General features: G+C 43.4%; 1 protein-coding gene across 5 annotated transcripts in view; it reads left to right on the top strand.

The window, feature by feature from the left end:
* The window catches only part of CHD7 (chromodomain helicase DNA binding protein 7), a 183,615-nt gene that overhangs the window by 28,243 nt on the left and 142,036 nt on the right, over positions 1-13,336 (top strand). The window contains exon 2 of one of the 5 annotated variants that reach the window (XM_058444242.1): positions 11,317-11,448. The exons of the other annotated variants lie outside the window; for them this stretch is intronic. The gene's annotated coding sequence lies outside the window, so the exon portion shown is untranslated. The remainder of the gene's footprint in view (positions 1-11,316; positions 11,449-13,336) is intronic. 5 annotated transcript variants of the gene reach the window in all.

The raw sequence follows: 13,336 nt of genomic DNA, 5'->3' as shown, positions 1-13,336 counted from the left end.
TGCCTGCATCTTATCGGCTCACACTTCTGGACACCCAGCTTTGCATTTAACCCTTGAAAACAGATTGCCTCCCTTCACCTGGGATGCAGGCCTCCCCTACTGCCTGCCTACATTTCTAACTGTTGTAGGATCTGCTCTTCTTTAAATATAGTCCACAACAGGCCTAACTGGATTATTCGTGGTCCCTAAACACTCAGTCGTCTCCCTCTTCCATGCCTCTTGCTTTTGCTTCGCCCTATTTCAAGTACCATTTTGTCCACTCAAACCCAGCTTTGCCTGTCGAAATTCTGCTTGTTTTCAGGTTCTGTTTCAAATACTACCTCTTCTGTAAAGCCATTTCTGACTCTTTTCAACCGAATGCAACTTCCTTACCTTATATTGTCCTTTCATTCTAGTTATATGGGGGCACATGTCCCTATGTACATAGGCTGTGCAGCCAGTAAACACACAAGTGAGGTGCAGAGGTAAATAAGGCAGCATCTTACGATGCCCTAGTGGCTCGCCTGTCTCTCTGGAGACGTTGCTGGCCCTTCCTTTCCTGGGGTGACTCATTGCTCTGTTGCTCCTCTCTCTGACTGAGACTCTTTCCTTTTGCAGGATTCCTAAGATTTTATTGCACTTCATTATCTACGTTCCTGCTTTCTTCTTTTACATTATAAGCTCTTTGAAGGCAGCCTAGGGCTATTTTAGTATTTTCCTATTAAAGGGTTAAGGTCTGATTTCTAAAATAGGTAGCTTCATTGTAACGTTACCTAAGCAATAACCAGGTGCATTTGTGTAGCTTGTAATATTTTGATAATTTGATAAAATGGTGGATTCCCTTGAAGGGAATCTTGCATATGCTTGACTGGAACTCAGCTAAGTTAGAGGAAGGTGGAGATGATAAACATAGTGTAAAAATCACCAATGTTTATTCACTTTATTTTTGTATTCCTGTAGCAGCCAGCAAACAGCTTAGAATAGTAGGCTTACAGGTTTTGGTTGAATTGAAAATTAATAAAAACTCTTAGGTAAAAGTTACTTGCAAGTAAAATATGCTGAATGAGTGTCATTGTTGCTTTCTTTTTTTGCTTTTCTGACTAGATTGAGTTCATTAAGAATTTGTTTACTTTTAATTTATAGCATCAAGTCCAATCTGACATATCCTATGTACACTTAAGTTTTTAAATAGAAATCCTTAGTTGTAATTTATTCATATCTCAAAAAAAGGGAAACTATTTGAGATGACTGATAATTTAATTTGCTGGACTATATAGTAGCCATTTCACTATAAGTATATGGAAGCATCATGTTGTACCTTAAATACAATTTTCAAAACCCAATTTAATCTTCAATAGCAGTGGTAATAGAAAATGCCATTTAAAGATAGCAATTCTCCTACAGAATTTAAAATGTGTCTTATAGTAATAATTTGTATAAATTTATGTATACCTGATTTGTTAGTAATGGAGTATTTAAGATTGGAGATCATAAATATGGGTTGCTGGAAATACTTTTCATTATTTTTTTAAATTTCAGATTTTTATTCCCTTAGTATTGCTTATAATACAAAAATCCACTCCATTTTGGGGGAAAGAATTCTCCCAATGTCACTTTTTTTTTTTTACACCTTGTTTAGATGAAATGTTCTCTTCTGTTCCCAACAGTGGGAGGAGGCAGTGGGAAAGAGGGCATTCAAGAAAGACGTTTTAGATTTCAAAATACATGTTCTTAGTTGATCATAATTCTCGTGCAGACTTTGAAATGAAAACTTTTTTTTTTTTTGGTCATACTGATGGTGATAGTCCAAGTAGCTGTATTCGGCTGGGCAACACAGAAGGCACTCATCTTTGAAGCACTAGCCAGCCCATAGAGGGCAGGTGCCATGCGTGCAGTGCACACAGTTATGTACGGTGTCGATTCACTCAAGACACCCCATTTAGCTCTGTCTCTGCCTGTGGAAGATGGACATCTTTCCTTCTTCACTGTACCATCTGTATCAAAGTTGATAAAGTGCCTTTCTAACGTGTAATTGATTTCAAGATTCAAAAACTCAGTGTCTTTTCTGTTGTTAAGAACCCAGATTCATTTTTATCAGCTTTCCACTGCCCCTTGACATGGTTTTCCATACCCAAATCCTTAATCTTGAGGTATTTTAAATGCAAATATTTGTCATGGATGATTAGCCTGAAACCCATTGGATTTAAAAATGGTGCATTTTAAAAGAAGAGAACACAATGTGTACCTCAGAGAGCAGTGTGATTGTAAGGGGGCAACACCAAGACTTCACTTAGGAACAGCTCCAGCTGCGATGGCAATGCATGGCTGTGATGGCCAGCCCCTACTGTCCTGCATAAAAAAGAGCTGGAAAATGCATGCTATGTGCAGAAACCCATCTGCACAAGTTCACCTAGGCAGCAAGGGATGCACAGGAAACTATTGAGTTTGTTAGCTTTGGAAAGTTACACTAGGCGATGAAAGAGGGTGATAAAACATATTTTTTTAATTCCTAGTGTTCTTTAACGTTGGGTTTTTTTCCTTTTTTATATCATAAGTTACTTTTACACTAAGTAAAATAGACCAGTTGACATTTGGTGAGCGTGAGGCTGTGATAACCTGTGTTCCCTACATTTCTGCTCCATGTACAAGTATCTCTAAGATCTTGTGGACAAGGAGGGCTATTAAAAGGCTGTGACTGTCCAGCTTTAAAGTGTAAACATTGAATAACTATTTACTTTGTATTTAAGGACTTTTAGTAGTAGGCTTAATTATAGTCCCACATCACAATTTTAAAGGAAAAAGTGATAACTCCTGGGGAAAGCATCTCTATGGCCTGCAGAATTCCATTTCCTTGTGGAGGAGATGAGAAGGTTATAATGGAGTCCAGAGCAGTTTCAAACCAAACTGTAGCAGCCTCATCAGATACAGCTTGGCGGCCTACTGACTTATAATGAGGGTGGCATGTAATTAGAAATTGTCCCTGTCTTTTCTGAGTACTGATGAAAACTGTGGCTTAGAGGTTAATTCAAATAATAATTAATATTGGTCTCTGTCAGTACAGGGTGGTAATGAAATCTTAGGTTATTTGATGACTTTGACTTTAAATGTTGAGCGAGGAATAGAAATGGTGTTACTCCTCTCGCTAATTGTGGGGCAGCTCCAACAACTGAACACTGTGGTAACGCATGCGATTTGGAAGATGTCAAGTACAAAATTTCTTTGTAGCCTATAATTGCCTACCATAGAAGTTACAACATGACCTGACATATTAGCATTATTTTATTTTCTAGAGTGATAATTATTTAGAGTGAGGTATTAGGAAGGCAATTGATCCTACAGTTGTAGATTGAGACGCTTTTGTTGGTCTCCCATTTTTCCTACTGTATGTGATACATAGTATCCAGAACAAAATTACCCATTCAACCTTAACAGATTGCGTGTGCACATTAATCTGAAAACAAAACCACCAAATGGCTGGTTGATTATAGAGAGCCTTGACTGTCCTTTTCAACCTTGAAAGTCATTGATTCTGTAAGTTGGTGCACCACATTTGATGAACATCTTCCATATGCAGAGGTGGGTGTTCCAAATGATGCAGAAGATACATAGTTGATTTAAGAAGGTTATTTGGAAATACATAGGTATCTGTTAACACAGATTAACTGTAGCTTTTAAAGCTGCAAATGGCAACTACAGTTGTTTCATTAAAATAATTTTGGTGGAGGGGAGATGTTTAGGCAGGACCGTTTAAAAAAATAATTACAGATGCTTCATTACATAACTTGCTTTAAAATTAGTTTTTTTTTTTTTTTTAAATGTTTGTTGACTGAACTTCTACAGCTTAATCACGGAGGGTGGTGTTTGGTATCATTCTAAGCAACATCATATTTTATAGGGAAAAATAATAGGAAAAAAAGAAGAATTTTTACAATGTTCGAGTACTCTGAGATGCTTCAGATACCCAAACGGCAGAACCTTTCTAACATGTAAAAGTAGACACGAGCAGAATTGGCCCTCCTGCATCCCTCATCAGGTCCATTAACTCAGGCCTGCCTTGTTTATTCACATTCTCACTGGTGTTTCCCATGTCCTGTATTATTTAGCAGCAAATCCCAGGTAGCATAGTATTTTATTTTAAAATACTTCCAGTAGTATCACTAAAAGGGAAGCTGGCCGGGTGCAGTGGCTCATGCCTGTAATGCCAGCACTTTGGGAGGCTGAGGCAGGCAGATCACTTGAGGTCAGGAGTTCGAGACCAGCCTGGCCAACATGGTGAACCCCCCATCTCTACTAAAAATATAAAAATGGCTGGGTGCAGTGGCTCACGCCTGTATCCCAGCACTTTGGGAGGCTGAGGGGGGAGGAGCACCTGAGGTCAGGAGTTCAAGACCAGCCTGGCTAATATGGTGAAACTCCTTCTCCACTAAACATACAAAAAAGTAGCTGGGTGTGGTGGCGTGTGGCTGTAATCCCAGCTACCTAGGGTCTGAGACAGGAGAATCGCTTGAACCCGGGAGGGGAGGTTACAGTGAGCCGAGATTGCGCCACTGCACTCCAGCCTGGGTGACAGAGTGAGACTCCATCTCAAAAAAAAAAAAAAAAAAAAAAAATTCTTTCCAGATTAAATTGCTGTAGAGATTTTTGTGGACATTTTGTTTTTTGTTTTTGTTTTTTGTTGTTGTTGAGACAGCGTCTCACTCTGTCGCCCAGGCTGGACTCAGTGGCGCCATCTCCACTCACTGCAACCTCTGCCTCCTGGGTTCAAGCGATTGTCTTGCTTCAGCCTCACTAGTAGCTGGGATTACAGGCGTGCGCCACCACGCCCGGCTAATTTTTGTATTTTTGTAGAGACGGGGTCTCGCCATATTGGCCAGGCTGTTCTCAACTCCTTACCTCGTGACCCGCCTGCCTTGGCCTCCCAAAGTGCTGGGATTACAGGCGTGAGCCACTGCGCCCGGTCAGAAATTTTTTTTTTTAATTGAAAGGCAGTACTGTATTTGAGAAGGGCTTCGTAAGCATGCTTTCTTAGCTAGAATATAGAGGGTGATAGGCAATTGTTGGACAGTTAGGATCAGTAGGTTTAATTTGATTTCAGCAGCAATCCTAGAATTCTGAAATGAGAATGACAGGGTCAAAACATTATTTTATTCACAAAAGCAACGTTCTCTCTAGGGTGTCAGTGTTAAGATTGTTTGGAGGCCAGAGGTTTGGAGGAGGTGGTGGGCGTTGATGAGGAGCTCTTCTAGAGCTGTTGCTGCCTGGGGTAAACCAACACAGATTCCAGGAGAAGCCAGGGAAAATGCATCCCACTGGGATCTAAGTGACCTTTCCCACAAGACCAGGTCTTGTCACTTCTCAGCTTTACATCTTAGATCGGCTTCTCATTGCCTGCCTGAATATGAGCCAGGAATTTCGATGTGATTTTTTTCCTTCTTTTTCTTATTTTGCTTCCCCCTCCTGCTCCCACTCCCAACTCCCGTTTTCTTTCTTTGTAGAAAGATGGCAGACGTAAATAATCTTCAATAAAAAGGCAGTTAAGAAAAAAAGGCATGCCTTCATTCCAGAACTCTCAGGGCTGCTTGCGGGGAGCGCTGGGGCAGAGCCAGGCCTCAGCGGGCGGGGTGGGCCGGGCTGGGCTGCGCTTCCGGGATGGGTCAGCGCCCGGAGCCCGCGCGAGGACATGAGGACGGCAAGCGGGCCCCCCGGGGGCGGGGCGTCCCCTGGGCCAGACGCAGGGCGGAGCGGGGTCATCGCTGGCACGCGGAAGGCCCTCACAAGGCCCTCACTGCCGGCACCGTGGCCTCCCACCCACTCGGGGCGCTCGCTTCACCTCATGCCCGCCTCAGTGGCTCGGGGCCCGGAGCTCCGGCCGCTTCCTGACCGGAAGGCCGCGCCCTACCTGGCCTGACAACATGGCGGCCGGGAGGAGGACCCCACACAGCCAGGCCTCCGGACGCTGAGACTGGGCGCAAAGTGGGCAGGAGTCAACGAGGCCATCTCGTGCCCGTACGCACCGCTGTAGGGTCATCTCCAGCGCTGGCACCTGGCTCAGCCCTCAGCCTTCCTGGCCCCTGGGCTTCTCGAAATGGCCACACTACCCCCTATTCGCGGCCTGGGTCCGCCCTTTCTTGGCCTCAGGTGCTGCACAGGCCACGCCCTCTGCTCTGAGCCGGAGCCCTTCTTGCCACCTGCCCTCCCTCATGGCTCCCGCTCTTCCTCATTCTAGTCGTCTCGGGAGGCGTTCTCTGGATGGAGCCCCGGCTAGGTCCCCGTAACTTGACCTCAGCAGCCTGTTTTGCCTTCGTAGCCCACAGCCCTCTTGTAATTCTGTGTTCCAGGTCTGCCCAGGGCAGAAGGGGATGGTAATGCCTGTTGCTGAAATAGCTTTATCAGAAAGGTGCTCAGCGGATGGATGAATGAATGAATGAATGAATGAATGCGGTGGGGCGTGAGGGCGCAGGCGCCATAGTGGGGAGGGGCAGGAGGGAATATTCTGCCGGCAGCCACAAGAATAGGAAAGAGAAATACTCTGTCCGAATGGTTTGTTTTTTTGTGTTGGTGGGATTGCTCAATGCATGGCTCTTCTTGATCAGTGAGATACGTGATTGGAGAAAGACATTAGAGTTTTATAGCTGATGTTAAAAAATAAGAGCAGCCACATTGACACTGCTTCCTGAGACCGATGAGAGTGAAGAGCTAACAGCTTTGGGCTAAACTTTGGAGTGCATTTTTATTAATAAGGCTAGATGAACCATCGCTGGCTTTCCAGTTGTATGTATCCCTCATAGAATCAGACACCAACTTAGGGAGGGGCCTTTCCAGTACACAGAGGGCTCTGCCTTTTTTTGGGGGAGTCTTGCTTTGTCGCCCAGGCTGGAGTGCAATGGCCGATCTCACCTCACTGCAACCTCCGCCTGCTGGGTTCAAGGAATTCTGCATCAGCCTCCCAAGTAGCTGGGACTACAGGCACCTGCCACCACGCCCAGCTAATTTTTGTGTTTTAGTAGATTCAGATTTTCACCATGTTGGTCAGGCTGGTCTCAAACTCCTGACCTCAGGGGATCCGCCTGCCTTGGTCTCCTAAAATGCTGGGATTACAGGCGTGAGCCACCGCGCTCAGCCCCATCCTCTTTTTGGCTTCCACTGGGCCAGAGGAGCTTCCCTTTGGGGCCGTGTCTGAGTCATGTTAGCCGCTGGTTCAAGGGAGCCATCTGAAACTCCTTGGAGCAGGGTTTCTTCTGTATATGGCAGTACTCCACCTTAGAAAAACAAAACAAACCAAAACGTCAAGTTACATGGTATAATGGAAAAAAGCCCTACACTTGGGCTGGAAAATATAGGCCACTATTTTGTTTCTAATGCCACTATGTATATGGACAGAACAGTTAACTGTCCACGCCCTGTGTCTTCCTTCGTGAAAGGTGGTGACACTGTACTTTCACAGCCTACTTCATAGGACTTTGGTGCAAAATGAGACAGCAGATGTTAAAGTACCTTCCGAGACCATTGTTTTCAGAACCTTCATCACATTGTGGTATTAGAAACCTTGGAGTCCTCCTTGACTGTTTCACAAGCTACATTGAATTTGTTCTCAAAGCCTCTGGCTCTGCCTTCAAAGTATATGCAGAATCTGATACCTTTTCTCTCCGCTTCTACCACCCGGGTCTAAGCAGCCTTTTTTCCTTGCCAGTGTTACTGCAGTAGCTCCCCAACTGCTCTCCCTACTGCTGCCTGTGTTGCCTGCAGTCTGTTTCCAATGTTAGCTGTCAAAGTCATCTTTCAGAGCCAGAGCTGGATCATGTCCCTCCTCTGCTGAAAGCACTTCCGTGACTCACCTTCTTGAGGCAAAACCTCAGCCCTCACAGAAGCACCCTCTGCTCCAGCCTCCGCCATCCAGAATCTCATGGGACGCCACACTTTGTCCTTGCTGTCCTTTAGATGCTCAGGTACCAGTTCCCCTCTCAGTCTCCACAGTTGCTCTGACCTCCTCAGACACTGTCAGGGCCTCGTAGGGCCTGCTGGGCCGACTCCTCAGTTCCTTCCCGATCGTACATAACTATCTTCCCTGTGAGGCAATCCCTCACCACCCAATTTAAAATTGCACCCCCTTCCTCCAACCTGTCCCCCTGCTGTGATTTGGTTTTTCTCTCTTACTTACCTTTTAGTTATTTACTTATTTATTTTGTTTGACTCTCTCCACAAACAAAGCTTAATTAAACTGCATGAAGGAATCGTTGTCTATAATGTTTACTGATGCATCTCCAGTGCCTAGAACAGTGTTTGACAGATGGTAGGTGCACAATACATATTTGTTGCTTAAAATTATATGGGAGCTAATCATTAGAGGGAAAAATGTCTTTGGTTCTCTGTAGCACACTTTTTGGCATAGTATAGCCGATGAAACTTTGTAAGCAAGATAGCAAATATTGTTATACTATAGTGGCTTTCAGAAATTAAAGACAGTATTTCTCTTTGAGACAGTCCTAATTAGCAAATTACACATTTTTTCCCCTCTTGTTACATCTACCTTAAGCCTTTTTTTTTTTTTTTTTTTTTCTGGAGTAATGCATGAATGGTGGTATGTCTTCCCTCAGGTCATTGCATCTGGGTACGTAATGTTCGTTTGTCCCATTTACTGGTGATATGTACTTTGATCACTTGGTAAAGGTGAGTTGTTCAATTTGAAAAGAAAATTATTAGAATAACATTAGTTTACTGTCAAGTTGGAATTATAGTGACTTGCTTGCTTGTAAATGAAAGAGTGTGTCATCGTGGTGTTGGAATTATAGTGACTTGCTTGCTTGTAAATGAAAGAGTGTGTCATCGTGGTGTTTTCCATTGAGTTATACTTGTTGGCTGCAGAATAAACACTTTGGTTATTAGACTTAGCAATAACTTTGTGTAGAACTTTTCTGAGGGCACAAAGTTATTTCACATTTTTCATTTCAGAGTATTTCTAGCACTATGTATTTTGTTTATCTAGAGAGAAAGTAACTGTAGTTTTGATGTAGGTCAGGCCTTGCAGTGGCACAGTATGTGACCCTAGCTTCTTTACTGTTACTTTCCTTTTGGTCATGCTACAACTCAGGTGGTTATGTAGTTAAACCTTATGGGTGTAGGGGAAGGGCAGGTGGCATGAGCTGAAAAGTGTAAAGTAACTGCCCCTGAAAGTTGATTGATTGAAGGTTCATTGTACAGTCATGTGCCATATAATGATGTTTTGGTCAGCGATGGGCCACATATACAACAGTGGTCTCATGAGATTATAATGGAGCTGAAAAATTCCATTGTCCACTGACACTGTAGTCATCATAATGTAGAGCAACACATTACCCATGGGTTTGTGGTGATGGTAGTATAAACCTACTGTACTGCTGGTCTTATAAAAGTACAGCATGTAAAATTATGCACAATACATCATATTTGATAATGACAGTAAATTATGTTACTGGTTCTTGTATTTGCTATACTATACTTTTTATTGTTATTTTGGAGTATACCCCTTCTACCTTTTTTTTTTTTTTTTTTAATTTAACTGTAAAACATCTTCAGGCAGGTCCTTCAGGGGATATTCCAGAAGGCATTGTTATCATAGGAGATGACAGTTTCATGCCTGTGATGGCCTCCGAAGACCTTCCAGTCTTCAGAATGGGACAGAATGTGGAGGTGGAAGACAGTGATATTGATGATCCCAACCTGTGTAGGTCTAGGCTCGTGTGTCTGTCTTAGTTTTTAACAAGAAAGTTTGAAGCTGGGCGCAGTAGCTCATGCCTGTAATCCCAGCACTTTGGAAGGCCAAGATGGGTAGATCACCTGAGGTCAGGAGTTGGAGACCAGCCTGGCCAACATAGCGAAACCCCATCTCTACTGAAAAATACAAAAATTAGCTGGGTGTGGTGGCAGGCGCTAATCTCAGATACTCGGGAGGCTGAGGCAGGAGAATCTCTTGAACCCGGGAGGTGGAGGTTGCAGTGAGCCGAGATTGTGCCATTAAACTCCAGCCTGGGAGACAGAGTGAGACTCCATCTCAAAAGAAAAAAAAAAAAAGAAAGTTTGAAAAGTAAAAAACTAAACTAAATTAAACATCTAAAAGTACGAAAAAGCTTTTGGAATAAAGATATAAAGAAAGAAAATACTTTTGCATAGCTGTGCAATGTATTCGTTTTTTAAGTTGTAAAAGAGTCAAAAGGTTAAAGTCTATAAAATAAAAAAGTTACAGTAAACAAATTTATTGAAGAAAGAAAAATTAATTTTCATAAATTCATTATAGCCTAGGTGTACAATGTTTATAAAGTCTACAGCAGTGTGCAGTAACATCCTAGGCCTTCTTATTCATTCACCGCTCACTCACTCACTGACTTACCCAGAGCAACGTCTAGTTTACAAGCTCCATTCATGATAAGTGCCCTTTACGAGTGTATCATTTTTAATCTTTTATATTGTATTTTTGCTGTACCTTTTCTATGCTTAGATACCGTTGTGTTGCAGTTGCCTACAGTATTCTGTAACATGCTGCACAGGTTTGCAGCCTAGGAGCAATAGGCTGTATCATATTGCTTAGGTGTGTAGGAGGCTGTACCATCTAGGTTTGTGTAAGGGCACTCTGTGATGTTCGCACAAAGATAAAATCACTTAGCAACACATTTCTCAGACTGTATCCTCATCATTAGGTGACACATGACTATGTTTACAGGTAGCCCCTTGCATTCTAAACTAACACTTGAGTGATGCATGACACTATTTGGATATGGGAAAGGATTTGTCACCCACAGGGTAGGAAACTGCAGATTGGCAGACTTCCTTTTTTGATTCAAGTAAGTCTAAATTATGATTGCAGATGAGTAGGCTGAAAATATTTTGTGAAGTTCCAGAGCAGGAATATGGAAAATTTGGACATTTTTCATTTTGAAGTTCCACGGTTGTTAGATTTAGATAGATTGATTGATTTTATGTCTTTAAAATATTTGGAACATGTGTGGGGGCTCAAAGGTTTATAAACTTTTTTTTCAGAATTTTCTTGAAATGGATGTCAGTCTCAGACTGACACATTCTTACATTATTAGTATTGATTAAATATGTTAGGAGCTAGTTTGTCTTGTCCATGAATTATTAATTGGTCAAACCTTTGTACTGGGCACTCTGGGAGCCCTGGGGTAATAAAGCCCTAGGGTAATAAAGGTGTACAAAGCACATTCTGCGCCTGCCCTCAGGGAGCTCCAGCACTGGGGGACCCTCCTCATACGGTGGGCAGTGAAGCTCAGCTCCAGTGAGCGCTGTGAAGGAGCAGAGTCCATTGTGAGATGAGAAAATCAGGCAACCAACTTCTCATCCCCACAGGTCTTCCTGCTTACCTGAAAGGAAACTGAGGCCTTGTGAGGGTTATCAGCTAGCAGAACTTGGATGGACACCAGATCTGTTTGAAAAGGCAAAAAAATCATCATAAATTATTTTTCTAACATCTGGCTGATTGTAAGTATGCTTATTCAAAAATATTCAAGCCATAAAACATGCATGAAGTCGAAAGTGAAAGCCCCCACCCCTGATAAATTCAGGTATGTTAATTAATCTTCTAGGTTTTTAATGGGAGAAAGGTTGCAGAGTGTGAGCATATTATAGATACGCAGCTCCTTTTTTCCCGAAATACTGTGGCTGATCTTTTCATACCAACACACAGAGCTCTGATTTTTTTCAGCGAGGTCAAATGACTGTGTCCTGTTCCATATAACTTCACTTATCTGTCCTCTTTCAATGGCCGGTTGGGTCATTTCAGTGTTTCACTATTGAAAATGGCACGGCTGTAAAGATCATCAGCCTTTTATATACCTCTCTTTGCACATTGGGATAAATTCCTAGACAGGGGTATTACAGGGTCACAGACTATGTTCATTTTAAGTATGGTACATGTTCCTGGATTGGCCCCAGAAAGGCCATATCAGTTCACATTCCTTTCAGTGGTGTACGAGTTACTTTTTTTTTTGCACTCACCAACTGTGGACCTTATTGTCTTTTGCCAATTTGATAGGTGCCTTTCTTTTATTACCAGTGAAGTCAAGTATCATTCCATGTGTGTTTTTGGCCTTCTGCGTTTCCTTAAAGCCTGTCCTCTGCACCATTGTGCTGTTGAGCTGGAGAGCTTCTGTGATTGCCCTCCGTGACTGAATATCATCGCCTTGAGCCTGTGCACCCTTCTCCGTTCTGGTAGAGAGAGAGTAAAGGCTAAGACAGCTGTCTCTGAAAGCAGTCTCAGGGATTATTCCCATTGCTGCTGCTTGCCAGCAGTGGCTCCTTGGCAGGCTACTTAACCTTTGAGCCTTCAGTTTCCATTCCTCTAATGGGAGTAACAAGGATTAAACGAACGAGTGCATCTGAAGCCTTAGCACAGGTCCTGGCATGTGAGTAAATGTCCAGGAAATGCTTCCCACCGTCAGCAGCAGCACCTGTGTGGGAAATTACTTTCCCTCCTCCCTTTTCTATGGGAGTCCCTTAGAGCCCTGCTCAGCAGCCTGGATCCTCATCAGTTCTGGGATTCCCTTGGTGGCTGCTGCTTTTCCAAGTGGACCGTTTTCTCTTTGTCATTCCATGTCGAGGGCTGTGAAGTGAGGTCCTGGACCAGCAACATCAGCTTTGGCATGGAGCCTGGGCATTTTCCTTCTGGTTGGTCTTATGGATTGAATTGTGTCACTCTCTCCCACCCAAACTCATATGTTGAAGCCCCTAATCCCCAAAGCAATTGTATTTGGAGATAGGGCCTTTAGGGAGGTAATTAAGATTACATGAGGTCATAAGGTGGTCGTAAGGTAGGATCCTGATCTGACGGGACTAGTGGTCTTATACGAAGAGGAAAAGAGAGAGCTGGCTCTCCCAGTTGACAAAAAAGAGGCCATGTGTGCACACAGTGAGATGGTGGCTGCCTATAAGCCAAGAGAAGAGGCCTCAGAATGCATCCTGCCTTGCCAGCACCTTTGTCTTGGACTTCCAGTCTCCAGAACTGTGAAAAATAAGTTTCTGTTAAAGCCACCCAGGCTGTAGAGTTGTCATGGGGCTCTGGCCGACTGAGATTGTTGGAGAACCACAGTCCTGGTGGTTGGGTGCCTGCCTCAGGCATTATTGTTTTTAGGCCAGTGGTTTGTGCGTCAAAATGCTTGGTAAAGCAGACTTCCGGGGCTTACTCCAAGAATTTCAGATTCAGGATTGACATGAGAAGTCACATTTCTAACCAGTTCCCCAGTGGTGCTGATGCTGCCGATGCTGGTCCATGTTCAGAGAACCACTGGTTTAGGTGGTATGTCTTAGAGGCTTCAGGCAAGCACTGGGAGACTTGGGGTAGGGATAGTGGCTCTCTCGCCCAACTAGGAAG

Source organism: Hylobates moloch, unplaced genomic scaffold (assembly GCF_009828535.3).
Source record: "Hylobates moloch isolate HMO894 unplaced genomic scaffold, HMol_V3 SCAFFOLD_9, whole genome shotgun sequence".
Taxonomy (NCBI): Eukaryota; Metazoa; Chordata; class Mammalia; order Primates; family Hylobatidae; genus Hylobates; species Hylobates moloch.
This window is presented reverse-complemented; position numbering and strand designations above follow the sequence as displayed.